The 16,374-nt window shown below is 51.2% G+C and overlaps 34 non-coding genes across 34 annotated transcripts; 7 read left to right on the top strand and 27 right to left on the bottom strand.

The window, feature by feature from the left end:
* Positions 1-158: 158 nt before the first annotated feature.
* Positions 159-230, top strand: Trnag-ucc (transfer RNA glycine (anticodon UCC)). The gene has a single exon. It is a non-coding gene; the product is annotated as a tRNA-Gly (tRNA).
* Positions 231-975: 745 nt separating this feature from the next.
* Positions 976-1,049, bottom strand: Trnai-aau (transfer RNA isoleucine (anticodon AAU)). The gene has a single exon. It is a non-coding gene; the product is annotated as a tRNA-Ile (tRNA).
* Positions 1,050-1,304: 255 nt separating this feature from the next.
* Positions 1,305-1,376, bottom strand: Trnae-cuc (transfer RNA glutamic acid (anticodon CUC)). The gene has a single exon. It is a non-coding gene; the product is annotated as a tRNA-Glu (tRNA).
* A 454-nt stretch (positions 1,377-1,830) lies between these two features.
* Trnam-cau (transfer RNA methionine (anticodon CAU)) lies at positions 1,831-1,903 on the bottom strand. Its single transcript has one exon. It is a non-coding gene; the product is annotated as a tRNA-Met (tRNA).
* A 275-nt stretch (positions 1,904-2,178) lies between these two features.
* On the bottom strand, positions 2,179-2,249 carry Trnag-gcc (transfer RNA glycine (anticodon GCC)). Its single transcript has one exon. It is a non-coding gene; the product is annotated as a tRNA-Gly (tRNA).
* A 322-nt stretch (positions 2,250-2,571) lies between these two features.
* Trnag-ucc (transfer RNA glycine (anticodon UCC)) lies at positions 2,572-2,643 on the top strand. Its single transcript has one exon. It is a non-coding gene; the product is annotated as a tRNA-Gly (tRNA).
* Positions 2,644-3,387: 744 nt separating this feature from the next.
* Positions 3,388-3,461, bottom strand: Trnai-aau (transfer RNA isoleucine (anticodon AAU)). The gene has a single exon. It is a non-coding gene; the product is annotated as a tRNA-Ile (tRNA).
* Positions 3,462-3,717: 256 nt separating this feature from the next.
* Trnae-cuc (transfer RNA glutamic acid (anticodon CUC)) lies at positions 3,718-3,789 on the bottom strand. Its single transcript has one exon. It is a non-coding gene; the product is annotated as a tRNA-Glu (tRNA).
* Positions 3,790-4,243: 454 nt separating this feature from the next.
* Positions 4,244-4,316, bottom strand: Trnam-cau (transfer RNA methionine (anticodon CAU)). Its single transcript has one exon. It is a non-coding gene; the product is annotated as a tRNA-Met (tRNA).
* A 276-nt stretch (positions 4,317-4,592) lies between these two features.
* On the bottom strand, positions 4,593-4,663 carry Trnag-gcc (transfer RNA glycine (anticodon GCC)). The gene has a single exon. It is a non-coding gene; the product is annotated as a tRNA-Gly (tRNA).
* A 320-nt stretch (positions 4,664-4,983) lies between these two features.
* On the top strand, positions 4,984-5,055 carry Trnag-ucc (transfer RNA glycine (anticodon UCC)). The gene has a single exon. It is a non-coding gene; the product is annotated as a tRNA-Gly (tRNA).
* Positions 5,056-5,799: 744 nt separating this feature from the next.
* On the bottom strand, positions 5,800-5,873 carry Trnai-aau (transfer RNA isoleucine (anticodon AAU)). Its single transcript has one exon. It is a non-coding gene; the product is annotated as a tRNA-Ile (tRNA).
* Positions 5,874-6,129: 256 nt separating this feature from the next.
* Positions 6,130-6,201, bottom strand: Trnae-cuc (transfer RNA glutamic acid (anticodon CUC)). The gene has a single exon. It is a non-coding gene; the product is annotated as a tRNA-Glu (tRNA).
* A 454-nt stretch (positions 6,202-6,655) lies between these two features.
* On the bottom strand, positions 6,656-6,728 carry Trnam-cau (transfer RNA methionine (anticodon CAU)). The gene has a single exon. It is a non-coding gene; the product is annotated as a tRNA-Met (tRNA).
* A 276-nt stretch (positions 6,729-7,004) lies between these two features.
* Positions 7,005-7,075, bottom strand: Trnag-gcc (transfer RNA glycine (anticodon GCC)). The gene has a single exon. It is a non-coding gene; the product is annotated as a tRNA-Gly (tRNA).
* A 320-nt stretch (positions 7,076-7,395) lies between these two features.
* On the top strand, positions 7,396-7,467 carry Trnag-ucc (transfer RNA glycine (anticodon UCC)). The gene has a single exon. It is a non-coding gene; the product is annotated as a tRNA-Gly (tRNA).
* A 744-nt stretch (positions 7,468-8,211) lies between these two features.
* On the bottom strand, positions 8,212-8,285 carry Trnai-aau (transfer RNA isoleucine (anticodon AAU)). The gene has a single exon. It is a non-coding gene; the product is annotated as a tRNA-Ile (tRNA).
* Positions 8,286-8,541: 256 nt separating this feature from the next.
* Trnae-cuc (transfer RNA glutamic acid (anticodon CUC)) lies at positions 8,542-8,613 on the bottom strand. Its single transcript has one exon. It is a non-coding gene; the product is annotated as a tRNA-Glu (tRNA).
* A 454-nt stretch (positions 8,614-9,067) lies between these two features.
* Positions 9,068-9,140, bottom strand: Trnam-cau (transfer RNA methionine (anticodon CAU)). Its single transcript has one exon. It is a non-coding gene; the product is annotated as a tRNA-Met (tRNA).
* Positions 9,141-9,416: 276 nt separating this feature from the next.
* On the bottom strand, positions 9,417-9,487 carry Trnag-gcc (transfer RNA glycine (anticodon GCC)). Its single transcript has one exon. It is a non-coding gene; the product is annotated as a tRNA-Gly (tRNA).
* A 320-nt stretch (positions 9,488-9,807) lies between these two features.
* Trnag-ucc (transfer RNA glycine (anticodon UCC)) lies at positions 9,808-9,879 on the top strand. Its single transcript has one exon. It is a non-coding gene; the product is annotated as a tRNA-Gly (tRNA).
* Positions 9,880-10,623: 744 nt separating this feature from the next.
* Trnai-aau (transfer RNA isoleucine (anticodon AAU)) lies at positions 10,624-10,697 on the bottom strand. Its single transcript has one exon. It is a non-coding gene; the product is annotated as a tRNA-Ile (tRNA).
* Positions 10,698-10,953: 256 nt separating this feature from the next.
* Trnae-cuc (transfer RNA glutamic acid (anticodon CUC)) lies at positions 10,954-11,025 on the bottom strand. Its single transcript has one exon. It is a non-coding gene; the product is annotated as a tRNA-Glu (tRNA).
* Positions 11,026-11,479: 454 nt separating this feature from the next.
* Positions 11,480-11,552, bottom strand: Trnam-cau (transfer RNA methionine (anticodon CAU)). Its single transcript has one exon. It is a non-coding gene; the product is annotated as a tRNA-Met (tRNA).
* A 276-nt stretch (positions 11,553-11,828) lies between these two features.
* Positions 11,829-11,899, bottom strand: Trnag-gcc (transfer RNA glycine (anticodon GCC)). Its single transcript has one exon. It is a non-coding gene; the product is annotated as a tRNA-Gly (tRNA).
* Positions 11,900-12,219: 320 nt separating this feature from the next.
* Positions 12,220-12,291, top strand: Trnag-ucc (transfer RNA glycine (anticodon UCC)). The gene has a single exon. It is a non-coding gene; the product is annotated as a tRNA-Gly (tRNA).
* Positions 12,292-13,035: 744 nt separating this feature from the next.
* Positions 13,036-13,109, bottom strand: Trnai-aau (transfer RNA isoleucine (anticodon AAU)). Its single transcript has one exon. It is a non-coding gene; the product is annotated as a tRNA-Ile (tRNA).
* A 247-nt stretch (positions 13,110-13,356) lies between these two features.
* Positions 13,357-13,428, bottom strand: Trnae-cuc (transfer RNA glutamic acid (anticodon CUC)). Its single transcript has one exon. It is a non-coding gene; the product is annotated as a tRNA-Glu (tRNA).
* Positions 13,429-13,882: 454 nt separating this feature from the next.
* Trnam-cau (transfer RNA methionine (anticodon CAU)) lies at positions 13,883-13,955 on the bottom strand. The gene has a single exon. It is a non-coding gene; the product is annotated as a tRNA-Met (tRNA).
* A 276-nt stretch (positions 13,956-14,231) lies between these two features.
* On the bottom strand, positions 14,232-14,302 carry Trnag-gcc (transfer RNA glycine (anticodon GCC)). Its single transcript has one exon. It is a non-coding gene; the product is annotated as a tRNA-Gly (tRNA).
* Positions 14,303-14,622: 320 nt separating this feature from the next.
* On the top strand, positions 14,623-14,694 carry Trnag-ucc (transfer RNA glycine (anticodon UCC)). Its single transcript has one exon. It is a non-coding gene; the product is annotated as a tRNA-Gly (tRNA).
* Positions 14,695-15,438: 744 nt separating this feature from the next.
* Positions 15,439-15,512, bottom strand: Trnai-aau (transfer RNA isoleucine (anticodon AAU)). Its single transcript has one exon. It is a non-coding gene; the product is annotated as a tRNA-Ile (tRNA).
* Positions 15,513-15,768: 256 nt separating this feature from the next.
* On the bottom strand, positions 15,769-15,840 carry Trnae-cuc (transfer RNA glutamic acid (anticodon CUC)). Its single transcript has one exon. It is a non-coding gene; the product is annotated as a tRNA-Glu (tRNA).
* Positions 15,841-16,294: 454 nt separating this feature from the next.
* Positions 16,295-16,367, bottom strand: Trnam-cau (transfer RNA methionine (anticodon CAU)). Its single transcript has one exon. It is a non-coding gene; the product is annotated as a tRNA-Met (tRNA).
* Positions 16,368-16,374: the final 7 nt, after the last annotated feature.

Here is a 16,374-nt window from a genome sequence, read left to right as displayed (position 1 = left end):
ACGCACGCGACGACTCTTGCCAAAGGACGCGAAATGTGCGTAGAGACGCTGTCTGGATGCGCTCGCCTACGCCGTAATGCGCCTACAGCTACGACCACCTTGAGCCGCCGCGACAGGCGGGAAGCAGACACAGCGCGGCGTGCGCGGACGGAAACCGTGCGGTGGTGGTGTAATGGTCAGCATAGTTGCCTTCCAAGCAGTTGATCCGGGTTCGATTCCCGGCCACCGCAGCCGGCTTTTAACTTTTGCGTATGAGTACTTTTGCCACGCGTCCTTCAATTAATGTTTCTTTCCCCATCTTACTCGCTGCAGGCCACCCTATAGCGTGTGCGTCGATTCTCCTTGAGTCTCGACTTGTCTCGACTTTGCTCAGCTGACGCGAGAGCTGACGCTCTCCAATCGGCCTATATAAAAAGAACAAGCGCGCAAAACGACTGAGGAGAGGTATGGCGAGGCGGGCACCACATTACTTATGCCTCAAGTAAATACCTGCTGCCTGTTATCATGTATTGTCTGATTTTACATGTTCTGTCAGACAAATTCAGTTTTATTACTAGTACATTTCATTTTTTTTTCTTTGTTGAAAATTTTTCAACACGCTCCTTCATTTCACTGTGGCCGCACGGCGCGACTTGGCATACTGAGAGGCAAAATGTGGCGCCAGTGCCCTTGACCGAATAGCGCTGCAGCTCCGAAACCGAAGAGGAAAGAGAAATACGAATTGAAACTATCGGCAGTGCCGTGTGTTCGCAGGCGGTCACCCGCCCAAGCACTGACAACGTCCAGCTTCGCGCAGTAGCGGTGATCGGACGAGAAACTGTGCGTTCACCGTGCTGTGACCAGTGAAGTGTTTTAGCGCGTCCCGACAAGTCGCGTTCTGGTCCCCTATCAGTTCCCACACAATGTGACGATTTCTTTGTCACCATACTTCCCCGCCGAAATCGGCGTTGCCTTTTTGAAAGAGTGAAATCGTAGTGGGCCGTGGGGGGATCGAACCCACGACCTTCGCGTTATTAGCACGACGCTCTAACCAACTGAGCTAACGGACCTCGGTGCAGACAGCCTTCCATCGCTTCGCGGGAATTGCTCTGCGTATTGCCATGTAACATTTCTATGGTAGCAGTCCAACAGTGGAGCAGCGTCTCTTCTCCCTATATTCCGCTGCTCGTAGTAATTTCATTGCGTGACCGTTTCTCTCGACTGTTTTCAGCTGACGTTTATGAACCAGTAGCTATAATGCGAGGAGGGCGTGAAACAGCCTTTCGCAGGGTCAAAACTTGTCGTGATTTTTTCCGAAAATTCCGTTCCGGTACCGGGAATCGAACCCGGGCCTCCTGGGTGAGAGCCAGGTATCCTAGCCACTAGACCACACCGGACATGCACATTTCTCTCCGGCTTTACACCCGGTCCACTCGCTTTCCGTGTCGCACTTTCCCTGTTTGCGAGCACCTTTTCGCGCGCCCATGGCGAGGCGCGCATGTCAAAAGTCACAATCCATTGCTTTATGCCTCGTTGTTACAGGGGTAGGAGGAAAAGCAAAGCTGTAAGTAGTAATATTTATTTACTTATTTCGCAAGTAAAGACCTGCTGCCTGTCATCATACAGCAGGTCATACATTGTGACTTTACACGTTATATCGTACGAAATTCAGTTTTATTACTAGTACTTTTTTCCTTGAAAATTTTACATAAGAACTGCAAGTAGTAATAACGGGAAGTAAACATTATCACGCTGAGTCGTTGAAGCCTTGTGGATAACAAAGTACAAAGTGTTTCGCTGCTTCGCAAACCCCAGAGCCGTCATTTTAGCTGTGGACGAAAGTAAATTAAATGCCCCGGTTGAGGATCGAACTCACGACCTTAAGATTATGAGACTTACGCGCTGCCTACTGCGCTACCGAGGCAAGTGATCTCGGTAAGTACCAAATACCAGTGGTAGAGAGTCTGCACTTCCTGGCTCATTTTTTTCTGTTGCTACACGTGCATTCCCGGCGCGACAGGCAACTTGCGATGCTAGGCCGACGCCAGTATGTAGAATAGCACACAAGAGTCCAAACGAGCAGTCGTGTGCGCTGCATGTTAGGTTATTTCCCACGGAAATACCGCGGTGCATTCTCATGGCTCACGCAGTTCGAGTGCGAAAGACACGCAGCGCCACTATCGGAGAAAAAACAAATGATGCATCGGCCGGGAATCGAACCCGGGCCGCCCGCGTGGCAGGCGAGCATTCTACCACTGAACCACCGATGCTCAGCTTCCTGGTGCTTTCCGCGGCAGACGCCTGAGGGGGAAAGTGGGACTGCCGTCCAGCGCCGTCGCATCCTCTCGAGAGAATGCTACAGACGCTGAATCCTGCACTGCACTGCTTAAAAATGACGCCCGAACGCGATCGCCTAAGTACTCTTGCGGCGCACGCACGCGACGACTCTTGCCAAAGGACGCGAAATGTGCGTAGAGACGCTGTCTGGATGCGCTCGCCTACGCCGTAATGCGCCTACAGCTACGACCACCTTGAGCCGCCCGCCGACAGGCGGGAAGCAGACACAGCGCGGCGTGCGCGGACGGAAACCGTGCGGTGGTGGTGTAATGGTCAGCATAGTTGCCTTCCAAGCAGTTGATCCGGGTTCGATTCCCGGCCACCGCAGCCGGCTTTTAACTTTTGCGTATGAGTACTTTTGCCACGCGTCCTTCAATTAATGTTTCTTTCCCCATCTTACTCGCTGCAGGCCACCCTATAGCGTGTGCGTCGATTCTCCTTGAGTCTCGACTTGTCTCGACTTTGCTCAGCTGACGCGAGAGCTGACGCTCTCCAATCGGCCTATATAAAAAGAACAAGCGCGCAAAACGACTGAGAGAGGTATTGGCGAGGCGGGCACCACATTACTTATGCCTCAAGTAAATACCTGCTGCCTGTTATCATGTATTGTCTGATTTTACATGTTCTGTCAGACAAATTCAGTTTTATTACTAGTACATTTCATTTTTTTTTCTTTGTTGAAAATTTTTCAACACGCTCCTTCATTTCACTGTGGCCGCACGGCGCGACTTGGCATACTGAGAGGCAAATGTGGCGCCAGTGCCCTTGACCGAATAGCGCTGCAGCTCCGAAACCGAAGAGGAAAGAGAAATACGAATTGAAACTATCGGCAGTGCCGTGTGTTCGCAGGCGGTCACCCGCCCAAGCACTGACAACGTCCAGCTTCGCGCAGTAGCGGTGATCGGACGAGAAACTGTGCGTTCACCGTGCTGTGACCAGTGAAGTGTTTTAGCGCGTCCCGACAAGTCGCGTTCTGGTCCCCTATCAGTTCCCACACAATGTGACGATTTCTTTGTCACCATACTTCCCCGCCGAAATCGGCGTTGCCTTTTTGAAAGAGTGAAATCGTAGTGGGCCGTGGGGGGATCGAACCCACGACCTTCGCGTTATTAGCACGACGCTCTAACCAACTGAGCTAACGGACCTCGGTGCAGACAGCCTTCCATCGCTTCGCGGGAATTGCTCTGCGTATTGCCATGTAACATTTCTATGGTAGCAGTCCAACAGTGGAGCAGCGTCTCTTCTCCCTATATTCCGCTGCTCGTAGTAATTTCATTGCGTGACCGTTTCTCTCGACTGTTTTCAGCTGACGTTTATGAACCAGTAGCTATAATGCGAGGAGGGCGTGAAACAGCCTTTCGCAGGGTCAAAACTTGTCGTGATTTTTTCCGAAAAATTCCGTTCCGGTACCGGGAATCGAACCCGGGCCTCCTGGGTGAGAGCCAGGTATCCTAGCCACTAGACCACACCGGACATGCACATTTCTCTCCGGCTTTACACCCGGTCCACTCGCTTTCCGTGTCGCACTTTCCCTGTTTGCGAGCACCTTTTCGCGCGCCCATGGCGAGGCGCGCATGTCAAAAGTCACAATCCATTGCTTTATGCCTCGTTGTTACAGGGGTAGGAGGAAAAGCAAAGCTGTAAGTAGTAATATTTATTTACTTATTTCGCAAGTAAAGACCTGCTGCCTGTCATCATACAGCAGGTCATACATTGTGACTTTACACGTTATATCGTACGAAATTCAGTTTTATTACTAGTACTTTTTTCCTTGAAAATTTTACATAAGAACTGCAAGTAGTAATAACGGGAAGTAAACATTATCACGCTGAGTCGTTGAAGCCTTGTGGATAACAAAGTACAAAGTGTTTCGCTGCTTCGCAAACCCCAGAGCCGTCAATTTAGCTGTGGACGAAAGTAAATTAAATGCCCCGGTTGAGGATCGAACTCACGACCTTAAGATTATGAGACTTACGCGCTGCCTACTGCGCTACCGAGGCAAGTGATCTCGGTAAGTACCAAATACCAGTGGTAGAGAGTCTGCACTTCCTGGCTCATTTTTTTCTGTTGCTACACGTGCATTCCCGGCGCGACAGGCAACTTGCGATGCTAGGCCGACGCCAGTATGTAGAATAGCACACAAGAGTCCAAACGAGCAGTCGTGTGCGCTGCATGTTAGGTTATTTCCCACGGAAATACCGCGGTGCATTCTCATGGCTCACGCAGTTCGAGTGCGAAAGACACGCAGCGCCACTATCGGAGAAAAAACAAAATGATGCATCGGCCGGGAATCGAACCCGGGCCGCCCGCGTGGCAGGCGAGCATTCTACCACTGAACCACCGATGCTCAGCTTCCTGGTGCTTTCCGCGGCAGACGCCTGAGGGGAAAGTGGGACTGCCGTCCAGCGCCGTCGCATCCTCTCGAGAGAATGCTACAGACGCTGAATCCTGCACTGCACTGCTTAAAAATGACGCCCGAACGCGATCGCCTAAGTACTCTTGCGGCGCACGCACGCGACGACTCTTGCCAAAGGACGCGAAATGTGCGTAGAGACGCTGTCTGGATGCGCTCGCCTACGCCGTAATGCGCCTACAGCTACGACCACCTTGAGCCGCCGCCGACAGGCGGGAAGCAGACACAGCGCGGCGTGCGCGGACGGAAACCGTGCGGTGGTGGTGTAATGGTCAGCATAGTTGCCTTCCAAGCAGTTGATCCGGGTTCGATTCCCGGCCACCGCAGCCGGCTTTTAACTTTTGCGTATGAGTACTTTTGCCACGCGTCCTTCAATTAATGTTTCTTTCCCCATCTTACTCGCTGCAGGCCACCCTATAGCGTGTGCGTCGATTCTCCTTGAGTCTCGACTTGTCTCGACTTTGCTCAGCTGACGCGAGAGCTGACGCTCTCCAATCGGCCTATATAAAAAGAACAAGCGCGCAAAACGACTGAGAGAGGTATGGCGAGGCGGGCACCACATTACTTATGCCTCAAGTAAATACCTGCTGCCTGTTATCATGTATTGTCTGATTTTACATGTTCTGTCAGACAAATTCAGTTTTATTACTAGTACATTTCATTTTTTTTTCTTTGTTGAAAATTTTTCAACACGCTCCTTCATTTCACTGTGGCCGCACGGCGCGACTTGGCATACTGAGAGGCAAAATGTGGCGCCAGTGCCCTTGACCGAATAGCGCTGCAGCTCCGAAACCGAAGAGGAAAGAGAAATACGAATTGAAACTATCGGCAGTGCCGTGTGTTCGCAGGCGGTCACCCGCCCAAGCACTGACAACGTCCAGCTTCGCGCAGTAGCGGTGATCGGACGAGAAACTGTGCGTTCACCGTGCTGTGACCAGTGAAGTGTTTTAGCGCGTCCCGACAAGTCGCGTTCTGGTCCCCTATCAGTTCCCACACAATGTGACGATTTCTTTGTCACCATACTTCCCCGCCGAAATCGGCGTTGCCTTTTTGAAAGAGTGAAATCGTAGTGGGCCGTGGGGGGATCGAACCCACGACCTTCGCGTTATTAGCACGACGCTCTAACCAACTGAGCTAACGGACCTCGGTGCAGACAGCCTTCCATCGCTTCGCGGGAATTGCTCTGCGTATTGCCATGTAACATTTCTATGGTAGCAGTCCAACAGTGGAGCAGCGTCTCTTCTCCCTATATTCCGCTGCTCGTAGTAATTTCATTGCGTGACCGTTTCTCTCGACTGTTTTCAGCTGACGTTTATGAACCAGTAGCTATAATGCGAGGAGGGCGTGAAACAGCCTTTCGCAGGGTCAAAACTTGTCGTGATTTTTTCCGAAAAATTCCGTTCCGGTACCGGGAATCGAACCCGGGCCTCCTGGGTGAGAGCCAGGTATCCTAGCCACTAGACCACACCGGACATGCACATTTCTCTCCGGCTTTACACCCGGTCCACTCGCTTTCCGTGTCGCACTTTCCCTGTTTGCGAGCACCTTTTCGCGCGCCCATGGCGAGGCGCGCATGTCAAAAGTCACAATCCATTGCTTTATGCCTCGTTGTTACAGGGGTAGGAGGAAAAGCAAAGCTGTAAGTAGTAATATTTATTTACTTATTTCGCAAGTAAAGACCTGCTGCCTGTCATCATACAGCAGGTCATACATTGTGACTTTACACGTTATATCGTACGAAATTCAGTTTTATTACTAGTACTTTTTTCCTTGAAAATTTTACATAAGAACTGCAAGTAGTAATAACGGGAAGTAAACATTATCACGCTGAGTCGTTGAAGCCTTGTGGATAACAAAGTACAAAGTGTTTCGCTGCTTCGCAAACCCCAGAGCCGTCAATTTAGCTGTGGACGAAAGTAAATTAAATGCCCCGGTTGAGGATCGAACTCACGACCTTAAGATTATGAGACTTACGCGCTGCCTACTGCGCTACCGAGGCAAGTGATCTCGGTAAGTACCAAATACCAGTGGTAGAGAGTCTGCACTTCCTGGCTCATTTTTTTCTGTTGCTACACGTGCATTCCCGGCGCGACAGGCAACTTGCGATGCTAGGCCGACGCCAGTATGTAGAATAGCACACAAGAGTCCAAACGAGCAGTCGTGTGCGCTGCATGTTAGGTTATTTCCCACGGAAATACCGCGGTGCATTCTCATGGCTCACGCAGTTCGAGTGCGAAAGACACGCAGCGCCACTATCGGAGAAAAAACAAAATGATGCATCGGCCGGGAATCGAACCCGGGCCGCCCGCGTGGCAGGCGAGCATTCTACCACTGAACCACCGATGCTCAGCTTCCTGGTGCTTTCCGCGGCAGACGCCTGAGGGGAAAGTGGGACTGCCGTCCAGCGCCGTCGCATCCTCTCGAGAGAATGCTACAGACGCTGAATCCTGCACTGCACTGCTTAAAAATGACGCCCGAACGCGATCGCCTAAGTACTCTTGCGGCGCACGCACGCGACGACTCTTGCCAAAGGACGCGAAATGTGCGTAGAGACGCTGTCTGGATGCGCTCGCCTACGCCGTAATGCGCCTACAGCTACGACCACCTTGAGCCGCCGCCGACAGGCGGGAAGCAGACACAGCGCGGCGTGCGCGGACGGAAACCGTGCGGTGGTGGTGTAATGGTCAGCATAGTTGCCTTCCAAGCAGTTGATCCGGGTTCGATTCCCGGCCACCGCAGCCGGCTTTTAACTTTTGCGTATGAGTACTTTTGCCACGCGTCCTTCAATTAATGTTTCTTTCCCCATCTTACTCGCTGCAGGCCACCCTATAGCGTGTGCGTCGATTCTCCTTGAGTCTCGACTTGTCTCGACTTTGCTCAGCTGACGCGAGAGCTGACGCTCTCCAATCGGCCTATATAAAAAGAACAAGCGCGCAAAACGACTGAGAGAGGTATGGCGAGGCGGGCACCACATTACTTATGCCTCAAGTAAATACCTGCTGCCTGTTATCATGTATTGTCTGATTTTACATGTTCTGTCAGACAAATTCAGTTTTATTACTAGTACATTTCATTTTTTTTTCTTTGTTGAAAATTTTTCAACACGCTCCTTCATTTCACTGTGGCCGCACGGCGCGACTTGGCATACTGAGAGGCAAAATGTGGCGCCAGTGCCCTTGACCGAATAGCGCTGCAGCTCCGAAACCGAAGAGGAAAGAGAAATACGAATTGAAACTATCGGCAGTGCCGTGTGTTCGCAGGCGGTCACCCGCCCAAGCACTGACAACGTCCAGCTTCGCGCAGTAGCGGTGATCGGACGAGAAACTGTGCGTTCACCGTGCTGTGACCAGTGAAGTGTTTTAGCGCGTCCCGACAAGTCGCGTTCTGGTCCCCTATCAGTTCCCACACAATGTGACGATTTCTTTGTCACCATACTTCCCCGCCGAAATCGGCGTTGCCTTTTTGAAAGAGTGAAATCGTAGTGGGCCGTGGGGGGATCGAACCCACGACCTTCGCGTTATTAGCACGACGCTCTAACCAACTGAGCTAACGGACCTCGGTGCAGACAGCCTTCCATCGCTTCGCGGGAATTGCTCTGCGTATTGCCATGTAACATTTCTATGGTAGCAGTCCAACAGTGGAGCAGCGTCTCTTCTCCCTATATTCCGCTGCTCGTAGTAATTTCATTGCGTGACCGTTTCTCTCGACTGTTTTCAGCTGACGTTTATGAACCAGTAGCTATAATGCGAGGAGGGCGTGAAACAGCCTTTCGCAGGGTCAAAACTTGTCGTGATTTTTTCCGAAAAATTCCGTTCCGGTACCGGGAATCGAACCCGGGCCTCCTGGGTGAGAGCCAGGTATCCTAGCCACTAGACCACACCGGACATGCACATTTCTCTCCGGCTTTACACCCGGTCCACTCGCTTTCCGTGTCGCACTTTCCCTGTTTGCGAGCACCTTTTCGCGCGCCCATGGCGAGGCGCGCATGTCAAAAGTCACAATCCATTGCTTTATGCCTCGTTGTTACAGGGGTAGGAGGAAAAGCAAAGCTGTAAGTAGTAATATTTATTTACTTATTTCGCAAGTAAAGACCTGCTGCCTGTCATCATACAGCAGGTCATACATTGTGACTTTACACGTTATATCGTACGAAATTCAGTTTTATTACTAGTACTTTTTTCCTTGAAAATTTTACATAAGAACTGCAAGTAGTAATAACGGGAAGTAAACATTATCACGCTGAGTCGTTGAAGCCTTGTGGATAACAAAGTACAAAGTGTTTCGCTGCTTCGCAAACCCCAGAGCCGTCAATTTAGCTGTGGACGAAAGTAAATTAAATGCCCCGGTTGAGGATCGAACTCACGACCTTAAGATTATGAGACTTACGCGCTGCCTACTGCGCTACCGAGGCAAGTGATCTCGGTAAGTACCAAATACCAGTGGTAGAGAGTCTGCACTTCCTGGCTCATTTTTTTCTGTTGCTACACGTGCATTCCCGGCGCGACAGGCAACTTGCGATGCTAGGCCGACGCCAGTATGTAGAATAGCACACAAGAGTCCAAACGAGCAGTCGTGTGCGCTGCATGTTAGGTTATTTCCCACGGAAATACCGCGGTGCATTCTCATGGCTCACGCAGTTCGAGTGCGAAAGACACGCAGCGCCACTATCGGAGAAAAAACAAAATGATGCATCGGCCGGGAATCGAACCCGGGCCGCCCGCGTGGCAGGCGAGCATTCTACCACTGAACCACCGATGCTCAGCTTCCTGGTGCTTTCCGCGGCAGACGCCTGAGGGGAAAGTGGGACTGCCGTCCAGCGCCGTCGCATCCTCTCGAGAGAATGCTACAGACGCTGAATCCTGCACTGCACTGCTTAAAAATGACGCCCGAACGCGATCGCCTAAGTACTCTTGCGGCGCACGCACGCGACGACTCTTGCCAAAGGACGCGAAATGTGCGTAGAGACGCTGTCTGGATGCGCTCGCCTACGCCGTAATGCGCCTACAGCTACGACCACCTTGAGCCGCCGCCGACAGGCGGGAAGCAGACACAGCGCGGCGTGCGCGGACGGAAACCGTGCGGTGGTGGTGTAATGGTCAGCATAGTTGCCTTCCAAGCAGTTGATCCGGGTTCGATTCCCGGCCACCGCAGCCGGCTTTTAACTTTTGCGTATGAGTACTTTTGCCACGCGTCCTTCAATTAATGTTTCTTTCCCCATCTTACTCGCTGCAGGCCACCCTATAGCGTGTGCGTCGATTCTCCTTGAGTCTCGACTTGTCTCGACTTTGCTCAGCTGACGCGAGAGCTGACGCTCTCCAATCGGCCTATATAAAAAGAACAAGCGCGCAAAACGACTGAGAGAGGTATGGCGAGGCGGGCACCACATTACTTATGCCTCAAGTAAATACCTGCTGCCTGTTATCATGTATTGTCTGATTTTACATGTTCTGTCAGACAAATTCAGTTTTATTACTAGTACATTTCATTTTTTTTTCTTTGTTGAAAATTTTTCAACACGCTCCTTCATTTCACTGTGGCCGCACGGCGCGACTTGGCATACTGAGAGGCAAAATGTGGCGCCAGTGCCCTTGACCGAATAGCGCTGCAGCTCCGAAACCGAAGAGGAAAGAGAAATACGAATTGAAACTATCGGCAGTGCCGTGTGTTCGCAGGCGGTCACCCGCCCAAGCACTGACAACGTCCAGCTTCGCGCAGTAGCGGTGATCGGACGAGAAACTGTGCGTTCACCGTGCTGTGACCAGTGAAGTGTTTTAGCGCGTCCCGACAAGTCGCGTTCTGGTCCCCTATCAGTTCCCACACAATGTGACGATTTCTTTGTCACCATACTTCCCCGCCGAAATCGGCGTTGCCTTTTTGAAAGAGTGAAATCGTAGTGGGCCGTGGGGGGATCGAACCCACGACCTTCGCGTTATTAGCACGACGCTCTAACCAACTGAGCTAACGGACCTCGGTGCAGACAGCCTTCCATCGCTTCGCGGGAATTGCTCTGCGTATTGCCATGTAACATTTCTATGGTAGCAGTCCAACAGTGGAGCAGCGTCTCTTCTCCCTATATTCCGCTGCTCGTAGTAATTTCATTGCGTGACCGTTTCTCTCGACTGTTTTCAGCTGACGTTTATGAACCAGTAGCTATAATGCGAGGAGGGCGTGAAACAGCCTTTCGCAGGGTCAAAACTTGTCGTGATTTTTTCCGAAAAATTCCGTTCCGGTACCGGGAATCGAACCCGGGCCTCCTGGGTGAGAGCCAGGTATCCTAGCCACTAGACCACACCGGACATGCACATTTCTCTCCGGCTTTACACCCGGTCCACTCGCTTTCCGTGTCGCACTTTCCCTGTTTGCGAGCACCTTTTCGCGCGCCCATGGCGAGGCGCGCATGTCAAAAGTCACAATCCATTGCTTTATGCCTCGTTGTTACAGGGGTAGGAGGAAAAGCAAAGCTGTAAGTAGTAATATTTATTTACTTATTTCGCAAGTAAAGACCTGCTGCCTGTCATCATACAGCAGGTCATACATTGTGACTTTACACGTTATATCGTACGAAATTCAGTTTTATTACTAGTACTTTTTTCCTTGAAAATTTTACATAAGAACTGCAAGTAGTAATAACGGGAAGTAAACATTATCACGCTGAGTCGTTGAAGCCTTGTGGATAACAAAGTACAAAGTGTTTCGCTGCTTCGCAAACCCCAGAGCCGTCAATTTAGCTGTGGACGAAAGTAAATTAAATGCCCCGGTTGAGGATCGAACTCACGACCTTAAGATTATGAGACTTACGCGCTGCCTACTGCGCTACCGAGGCAAGTGATCTCGGTAAGTACCAAATACCAGTGGTAGAGAGTCTGCACTTCCTGGCTCATTTTTTTCTGTTGCTACACGTGCATTCCCGGCGCGACAGGCAACTTGCGATGCTAGGCCGACGCCAGTATGTAGAATAGCACACAAGAGTCCAAACGAGCAGTCGTGTGCGCTGCATGTTAGGTTATTTCCCACGGAAATACCGCGGTGCATTCTCATGGCTCACGCAGTTCGAGTGCGAAAGACACGCAGCGCCACTATCGGAGAAAAAACAAAATGATGCATCGGCCGGGAATCGAACCCGGGCCGCCCGCGTGGCAGGCGAGCATTCTACCACTGAACCACCGATGCTCAGCTTCCTGGTGCTTTCCGCGGCAGACGCCTGAGGGGAAAGTGGGACTGCCGTCCAGCGCCGTCGCATCCTCTCGAGAGAATGCTACAGACGCTGAATCCTGCACTGCACTGCTTAAAAATGACGCCCGAACGCGATCGCCTAAGTACTCTTGCGGCGCACGCACGCGACGACTCTTGCCAAAGGACGCGAAATGTGCGTAGAGACGCTGTCTGGATGCGCTCGCCTACGCCGTAATGCGCCTACAGCTACGACCACCTTGAGCCGCCGCCGACAGGCGGGAAGCAGACACAGCGCGGCGTGCGCGGACGGAAACCGTGCGGTGGTGGTGTAATGGTCAGCATAGTTGCCTTCCAAGCAGTTGATCCGGGTTCGATTCCCGGCCACCGCAGCCGGCTTTTAACTTTTGCGTATGAGTACTTTTGCCACGCGTCCTTCAATTAATGTTTCTTTCCCCATCTTACTCGCTGCAGGCCACCCTATAGCGTGTGCGTCGATTCTCCTTGAGTCTCGACTTGTCTCGACTTTGCTCAGCTGACGCGAGAGCTGACGCTCTCCAATCGGCCTATATAAAAAGAACAAGCGCGCAAAACGACTGAGAGAGGTATGGCGAGGCGGGCACCACATTACTTATGCCTCAAGTAAATACCTGCTGCCTGTTATCATGTATTGTCTGATTTTACATGTTCTGTCAGACAAATTCAGTTTTATTACTAGTACATTTCATTTTTTTTTCTTTGTTGAAAATTTTTCAACACGCTCCTTCATTTCACTGTGGCCGCACGGCGCGACTTGGCATACTGAGAGGCAAAATGTGGCGCCAGTGCCCTTGACCGAATAGCGCTGCAGCTCCGAAACCGAAGAGGAAAGAGAAATACGAATTGAAACTATCGGCAGTGCCGTGTGTTCGCAGGCGGTCACCCGCCCAAGCACTGACAACGTCCAGCTTCGCGCAGTAGCGGTGATCGGACGAGAAACTGTGCGTTCACCGTGCTGTGACCAGTGAAGTGTTTTAGCGCGTCCCGACAAGTCGCGTTCTGGTCCCCTATCAGTTCCCACACAATGTGACGATTTCTTTGTCACCATACTTCCCCGCCGAAATCGGCGTTGCCTTTTTGAAAGAGTGAAATCGTAGTGGGCCGTGGGGGGATCGAACCCACGACCTTCGCGTTATTAGCACGACGCTCTAACCAACTGAGCTAACGGACCTCGGTGCAGACACGCTTCGCGGGAATTGCTCTGCGTATTGCCATGTAACATTTCTATGGTAGCAGTCCAACAGTGGAGCAGCGTCTCTTCTCCCTATATTCCGCTGCTCGTAGTAATTTCATTGCGTGACCGTTTCTCTCGACTGTTTTCAGCTGACGTTTATGAACCAGTAGCTATAATGCGAGGAGGGCGTGAAACAGCCTTTCGCAGGGTCAAAACTTGTCGTGATTTTTTCCGAAAAATTCCGTTCCGGTACCGGGAATCGAACCCGGGCCTCCTGGGTGAGAGCCAGGTATCCTAGCCACTAGACCACACCGGACATGCACATTTCTCTCCGGCTTTACACCCGGTCCACTCGCTTTCCGTGTCGCACTTTCCCTGTTTGCGAGCACCTTTTCGCGCGCCCATGGCGAGGCGCGCATGTCAAAAGTCACAATCCATTGCTTTATGCCTCGTTGTTACAGGGGTAGGAGGAAAAGCAAAGCTGTAAGTAGTAATATTTATTTACTTATTTCGCAAGTAAAGACCTGCTGCCTGTCATCATACAGCAGGTCATACATTGTGACTTTACACGTTATATCGTACGAAATTCAGTTTTATTACTAGTACTTTTTTCCTTGAAAATTTTACATAAGAACTGCAAGTAGTAATAACGGGAAGTAAACATTATCACGCTGAGTCGTTGAAGCCTTGTGGATAACAAAGTACAAAGTGTTTCGCTGCTTCGCAAACCCCAGAGCCGTCAATTTAGCTGTGGACGAAAGTAAATTAAATGCCCCGGTTGAGGATCGAACTCACGACCTTAAGATTATGAGACTTACGCGCTGCCTACTGCGCTACCGAGGCAAGTGATCTCGGTAAGTACCAAATACCAGTGGTAGAGAGTCTGCACTTCCTGGCTCATTTTTTTCTGTTGCTACACGTGCATTCCCGGCGCGACAGGCAACTTGCGATGCTAGGCCGACGCCAGTATGTAGAATAGCACACAAGAGTCCAAACGAGCAGTCGTGTGCGCTGCATGTTAGGTTATTTCCCACGGAAATACCGCGGTGCATTCTCATGGCTCACGCAGTTCGAGTGCGAAAGACACGCAGCGCCACTATCGGAGAAAAAACAAAATGATGCATCGGCCGGGAATCGAACCCGGGCCGCCCGCGTGGCAGGCGAGCATTCTACCACTGAACCACCGATGCTCAGCTTCCTGGTGCTTTCCGCGGCAGACGCCTGAGGGGAAAGTGGGACTGCCGTCCAGCGCCGTCGCATCCTCTCGAGAGAATGCTACAGACGCTGAATCCTGCACTGCACTGCTTAAAAATGACGCCCGAACGCGATCGCCTAAGTACTCTTGCGGCGCACGCACGCGACGACTCTTGCCAAAGGACGCGAAATGTGCGTAGAGACGCTGTCTGGATGCGCTCGCCTACGCCGTAATGCGCCTACAGCTACGACCACCTTGAGCCGCCGCCGACAGGCGGGAAGCAGACACAGCGCGGCGTGCGCGGACGGAAACCGTGCGGTGGTGGTGTAATGGTCAGCATAGTTGCCTTCCAAGCAGTTGATCCGGGTTCGATTCCCGGCCACCGCAGCCGGCTTTTAACTTTTGCGTATGAGTACTTTTGCCACGCGTCCTTCAATTAATGTTTCTTTCCCCATCTTACTCGCTGCAGGCCACCCTATAGCGTGTGCGTCGATTCTCCTTGAGTCTCGACTTGTCTCGACTTTGCTCAGCTGACGCGAGAGCTGACGCTCTCCAATCGGCCTATATAAAAAGAACAAGCGCGCAAAACGACTGAGAGAGGTATGGCGAGGCGGGCACCACATTACTTATGCCTCAAGTAAATACCTGCTGCCTGTTATCATGTATTGTCTGATTTTACATGTTCTGTCAGACAAATTCAGTTTTATTACTAGTACATTTCATTTTTTTTTCTTTGTTGAAAATTTTTCAACACGCTCCTTCATTTCACTGTGGCCGCACGGCGCGACTTGGCATACTGAGAGGCAAAATGTGGCGCCAGTGCCCTTGACCGAATAGCGCTGCAGCTCCGAAACCGAAGAGGAAAGAGAAATACGAATTGAAACTATCGGCAGTGCCGTGTGTTCGCAGGCGGTCACCCGCCCAAGCACTGACAACGTCCAGCTTCGCGCAGTAGCGGTGATCGGACGAGAAACTGTGCGTTCACCGTGCTGTGACCAGTGAAGTGTTTTAGCGCGTCCCGACAAGTCGCGTTCTGGTCCCCTATCAGTTCCCACACAATGTGACGATTTCTTTGTCACCATACTTCCCCGCCGAAATCGGCGTTGCCTTTTTGAAAGAGTGAAATCGTAGTGGGCCGTGGGGGGATCGAACCCACGACCTTCGCGTTATTAGCACGACGCTCTAACCAACTGAGCTAACGGACCTCGGTGCAGACAGCCTTCCATCGCTTCGCGGGAATTGCTCTGCGTATTGCCATGTAACATTTCTATGGTAGCAGTCCAACAGTGGAGCAGCGTCTCTTCTCCCTATATTCCGCTGCTCGTAGTAATTTCATTGCGTGACCGTTTCTCTCGACTGTTTTCAGCTGACGTTTATGAACCAGTAGCTATAATGCGAGGAGGGCGTGAAACAGCCTTTCGCAGGGTCAAAACTTGTCGTGATTTTTTCCGAAAAATTCCGTTCCGGTACCGGGAATCGAACCCGGGCCTCCTGGGTGAGAGCCAGGTATCCTAGCCACTAGACCACACCGGACATGCACATTTCTCTCCGGCTTTACACCCGGTCCACTCGCTTTCCGTGTCGCACTTTCCCTGTTTGCGAGCACCTTTTCGCGCGCCCATGGCGAGGCGCGCATGTCAAAAGTCACAATCCATTGCTTTATGCCTCGTTGTTACAGGGGTAGGAGGAAAAGCAAAGCTGTAAGTAGTAATATTTATTTACTTATTTCGCAAGTAAAGACCTGCTGCCTGTCATCATACAGCAGGTCATACATTGTGACTTTACACGTTATATCGTACGAAATTCAGTTTTATTACTAGTACTTTTTTCCTTGAAAATTTTACATAAGAACTGCAAGTAGTAATAACGGGAAGTAAACATTATCACGCTGAGTCGTTGAAGCCTTGTGGATAACAAAGTACAAAGTGTTTCGCTGCTTCGCAAACCCCAGAGCCGTCAATTTAGCTGTGGACGAAAGTAAATTAAATGCCCCGGTTGAGGATCGAACTCACGACCTTAAGATTATGAGACTTACGCGCTGCCTACTGCGCTACCGAGGCAAGTGAT

This window comes from Schistocerca cancellata, unplaced genomic scaffold, assembly GCF_023864275.1.
Source record: "Schistocerca cancellata isolate TAMUIC-IGC-003103 unplaced genomic scaffold, iqSchCanc2.1 HiC_scaffold_442, whole genome shotgun sequence".
Taxonomy (NCBI): domain Eukaryota; kingdom Metazoa; phylum Arthropoda; class Insecta; order Orthoptera; family Acrididae; genus Schistocerca; species Schistocerca cancellata.
This window is presented reverse-complemented; position numbering and strand designations above follow the sequence as displayed.